Raw genomic sequence first — 5,495 nt, 5'->3', positions numbered from 1 at the left:
ATTTATACAAAAAATTTGAAAGATTTACCATTTATTGAGCATTGATTGGGCATCATTTTGGCATTAAAGATCTATTGTTATATTGCTAGTATAATGTTTTTTGGATCCATAAACACGTGCAATTTTGGTCATATTGGCACCGTATGAGCATTGTGTGGGTACTTTTTGATGGATGGCTATTATATATCCTCTTAGCATCATTTAGGAATGTTTTTGGAAGCTTTTATCTGATGTATGACATACAAAACTTGACACTTCATTTTATGTATTTAGAGTGGATGTGTTAATGTATTTGGACTCTCATAATTGAGTGATTGACACTCTTATTGGTATATCCACTTAGTCATTGCATGGACACTTTAGAATTTTGTTTTTTGTTGATTTTGTGTGCTATAGTTGGTAATAAGCTTACAAAGGATAACTGCAATGCATGGTCGTATAGGATGGAAATTTTTTTGGGTGAGGTCTTCAAGACCTCGTAATGGGTGATTATATATGTCCTGAGTTGTTAGATAAAGCCATTGAAGAACACGAAAAAGTATATAAAGATTGGATGGGAAAAAATAGAAAGGTATTGTATTGGATTTCTATATGCATTTCAAAGACATTTATCCCACACATAAAGAAGGCTAATACTTGTAAGGATACATGGAATATCATTGAGAAGGTATATTGTACTTGTACATAGGCATGAAAATTTCAACTTAAGCAGACTTCATGGTGCTTAGCATGGTAATCATAGCATTAGTGGCTATGTGGTGAAAATTAACAAAATCATTGAAGACTTGCATCTATTAATGCACTTGTGGAGGACGATAATTTAGTCTCTACTATATTGAATGGTCATGCTCTCGCATATAAGTCAGTGGATACTTCTATATAAAGTTTTCTTTAAATGCATACAATAGTAAGTAGACAAGTGAGTGTGCTTTTTTATCACCAGTCAAGATGTGGTGGTATTTCTAGATATAAGAGCAGCTACTAGGTGGTGCATTGGCTCATGGACGTGGCTCCTTTGTGGATAGTATGATCATTTTAGTGGGAATGATTTCATAAGAAAGATAGCATGAGTAGAAGTCACGGAAGAACCCAATATGGTTATTATGTGCAGGAGGATATAGTGGCATTGGATACGTGTCTCGAGGGGACTCATCCTATAGAGTTGATTTATTCACAATGAAATATGTTTTGGGCAACATGGTGCATCCATTTAGAAATGATAATTGGTTTCTTAATTCAAGTGTAACAAATCATATGCTCATCATGAACAATGGTTTGATAGAAAGAAGAAGATACATAATGACAAGTATGTGGCAACAAGTGATGACACTATGCATAAGATTACTCATATTGGAAGTGTGCCATTGGTCACAAAGAATGGTATTGAGAATAAGATGGGTGATGTACTTCTTGTGCTTACCATTACTAAAAACCTTGTATCAGTGGGTCAAATGGCTAACCAAGGATTGCATGTTCATTTCAATAAGCTTGGATGTTTTGTTGAGAAATTTAACAATGGAAGAGCAGGCAAGATGATTGCTGAAGGTAAAAATAATGATTAATTGGCTTTGACAAACACCTATCGTGGAGAATTGTGTATGTTGAAAGAAGTCATAGTTAATTAAGAATGTAGAGATACGGCATAGATGCGTTGGGCATGCTAACTTATAGAGATTGAAGCAAATGCAATCTAGAAAAATTGTTTGTGCATTAGCTCATTTTGGATATGTCAATTTTGACCATGTTTGTGAAGCTTGCGAATTTGGTAAGCAATTGAGGCTACCATTTCCAAAGAGGGGGAAAGTATGCACATATCCTTTGAAAATGATCCACTATGATATCTTTGGACCTTGTCGGAGTGTTTCTTTGAGTGGGAGGTTAAGATACTATATCACTTTCATTGATGATTTTTAGTTGCATGACTTGGGTTTACTTCATGTAGTACAAAAGTGAGGCTTTTGACAATTTTTGGGAATTGAAAGCAATGGTGGGGTTAAAAAAGGGACATATATTAAGTGTTTGAGATTAGATAATGGTAGTGAGTATATGCCAAATGAGTTCAATGATCACTTGAGAGCGAATGGGATAAGAAGAAAGGTTACGTATTGTTATACACCACAATATAATGAAGTTGCAAAGAGAGAATCATATCATTGCAAAGGTTATGAGGGCTATGATGAGCCTGATGCGCATGCCACTAACTTACTAGATTGAAGCAGTACACATGGTAGTACATATTATGAACAAAACACCTACATCATTGACTCATAACATTTCATTGTACGATAAGATGTATAATAGGAAGCCCACAATTGCATACTTTAAAGTGTTTGGATATATATGTTATGTGCATGTGCCTACTAAGTTGAGAATGAAGATGGAATCTAAGGCTATAAAATGCATTTTTATTGGTTATCCTAATGAAAAGAATGGCTACAAATACTATGATTCAATCTCTAACAAAGTGATTATTAACAAGGAGGTTCAGTTCAAGAAGAATGAGTCATGGTGCAAGGCCAAGGTACTGAACATGTGGATATGTATGAGGGCAATGTTGAGTATGTTGATGATGGAAAATTTTAAGCAAACAATTCATTTGAAGATCATATTGAAGATGTTTTTAAGCCAAATGAACAAGTGAAAGGTAGTGGAAATCTAAATCCATAGTGGCAACTTGAGGGATAGTAAAAAGAGAGCTAAAATTGCCAAAGGAAAGAGGCCTATGATGGATACTTCTGAAGATGAATCATTAGATGAGTTTCAAGTAAAAACTCTTAGAACTAAAAGTGCAACAGAGTAAGTTTTACCTTATGCAAGAGTGGTTGAGTTGCCATCTAATGCACCGCAGCTAAGATTATCAAAGGGGTTGAAAAATCTAGCTAATAGATTGACTTATAATGGATACATGACAATGCATCATACATATAGATGGATGCTTTGGAGAAGAATAAGACATGGAATCTTGTTCAATTACCACTTGAAAAGAAAACTATTAGATGCAAACAGGTCTGTAAAGTTAAGTGTGAGGCAAATGGAACTCTCAAAAGATACAAAGCAAGGTTGGTAGCCAAGGGATACACACACGATGACTACAATCAAAACAATATTTGATTTGTCAACGATATATGATTGAAAATTATGGTATATGGACATAAAAAATGCTTTCTTGAATGGGAATAGTAATATTCTTCTTGAATGTAGAACTTCATGCCAAAGGAAACCATTCTTTTTTAGAGCCTTTAGGCTTAGAGATCAAAACATTGAAGTATTGATTTTTATGACTAGAGTTCAGAGATTCAAAATCCATTGTGTGCTTAACAAATCATCTGCAATGTCAATCATGATCTAAGCTAGAATAGGAAACTTTATGCTTGTATTATAAATCTTTTGGATGATAGTACCTTTTAATAAAGTAATGTGAACAAAGGGAAGGCTAGCATTAGTCTTCTCTTTTGAGGAAACAAAGCTTGGTTCAAAGAGAGGTCATTGAGTTGAGGTAATCTTGAACCTTTCTCCAAATGCAATCAATGCACCTATGAGTTTATTTTGGACCTATTTGAATGTTGGTAGTATACGTACAGCACCCATACTAGATGAAACACATCCTCATAATAGTTTGTAGAGGGAAAAATTAACATCCACTTAGTCACTCGCAATTTAACCATTATGATTGTCCAAAGCAAGAGCTTGGTTCTTCAAAGAAGAGCCTACCAAGTACCCATTATCAACACTTTCATCTTTTTAAGCTTAGTATGTGCTTCACTTTTAGTTCCATCATGACTAAGATAGCGAAGACAATAACAAGTCAAATCTTCTTTGCTTGAAGAACTTTTTAAGCTTGGTATGTGTTTCACTTTCAATTCCATCATGACTAAGATGGCAAAGACAATAACAAGTCAAATCTTTGCTTCAAGAGAACTTGCCTTACATGTCTTGAATCAATAGCCAATCAAGTCTACTAGCATTTCAAAGATTCTTGTATAAAGATGCTTTTCGAATGTTACTTGGAGGCTAGCTTTGTTCTAATAATACTCAAGTGAATAATACTTTAGTCCTATCATTGAGAGAAAAAGAGTTAAAACCAAATTATATGCTGAAATCCATCTTTTCTCGACTCTAAGAAACAGTTGTGAATTTTTTTTTAAAGCTTCCCAAACAATGACAATCAAATTAATAGCTTTAGAGCTTTTTATTCTAAGAAAAACCATGTCATACATTAAGCACATCTAGTTTAGTATCTAAGGAGAGCGCCTAAGGTTATCAAGTTTCAATCCATAGAAAACATCTTAGGTTAAATTTGTTGGCCTTGTCAAAATGATTAATCAAACCCAAACCCCATGTAAAAGACAATTAGAATGCAACACCCCCCATTGGATCTCTTGTAGTGACTTGTCTCCAAGGAATAGCTTGCCAAGGTTGGTAATTATAATTACTTCAAAGAAAATCCTTGAAAAGTTTTTCTTTTATCCCACAGCCAACAAAGGTCATTCTCATTGAATTTTTCCAAGAGCTAATCAAATAATTGCTTGAGCAACCACCCTAGTTTGGTTCCCTTTAGTGTGCTTGATCATGGGAAAAACTCTCTTAACTATACTAAAAGAAGAAAGTGCATTATTTATGTTGAAATTTTGATTCCTACTTACCTTCTTTTTCCAATGCATGCTTGGTTGGAGTCCAAAAACACTTGTTTTACTTCCCTCTCCTCATGGACATATTCCTCAAAAACGCATAATTTTAAAGGAGCATTTAGGAGACCTTGCTTTTTTTTCCAGCTCTCATTGTTTAATTTTAAAGGGTTGATAAAGGCGTTTGCTTGCTAGAAATATCTCGCTATTGTTGCAATCCCAATCTGCATCCGTATATCCAAACAAAGTCAGCATAGCACCTCTTACATAAAGAAGCCCTAGTCTCGAAGCGGTTTTCGTATATTTCATAATCCTTCCAACTCCATCTAGATGAACCTTTCATGGCGTTTGCATGAATCGCTTGATCATATCAATTCCATGACTCAAGTTAAGTCTAGTGATAGTCAAGTAAATAAGACTTTTCACTATTCTTCTAGACATAGTGACATCCTCTATGTAGTGACTATTCTTACATTTTGATCCAATGGTGTATCAACTGTTTACACCCTGCCAACCCATACTTCTCTAACACGATCAAAGTATATTGTCTATGTAAGATCCAAATGCCATGACCCAAAAAGTGTCTTAGTTGCCCCAAAACCTTTATCTCAAACTCCTTATGCAACCTATTATTTATGCTAGTAATCTCCTTGTCTATGCTTCCTACAATTATAAGGTCATCAAAATAAACGACTGCCACAACCATACCACCATCCAAAGTGGATAATCAGCCATGCTTTGCTTAAATCCCATATTAGTCAACAACAAACTTATCCTTTTGCACCAAACTCCAGGTGCCTGATTCAAACCATAAAGTGCTTTCTTCAACTGGTACACATAATGCAGAAACTCAGGGTGCACATTGCTCCA

The sequence above is a fragment of the Lygodium microphyllum genome, chromosome 14 (genome assembly GCF_053477565.2).
Source record: "Lygodium microphyllum isolate KBCC chromosome 14, Lygodium_microphyllum_v1.1.10, whole genome shotgun sequence".
NCBI classification, from domain to species: domain Eukaryota; kingdom Viridiplantae; phylum Streptophyta; class Polypodiopsida; order Schizaeales; family Lygodiaceae; genus Lygodium; species Lygodium microphyllum.
This window is presented reverse-complemented; position numbering follows the sequence as displayed.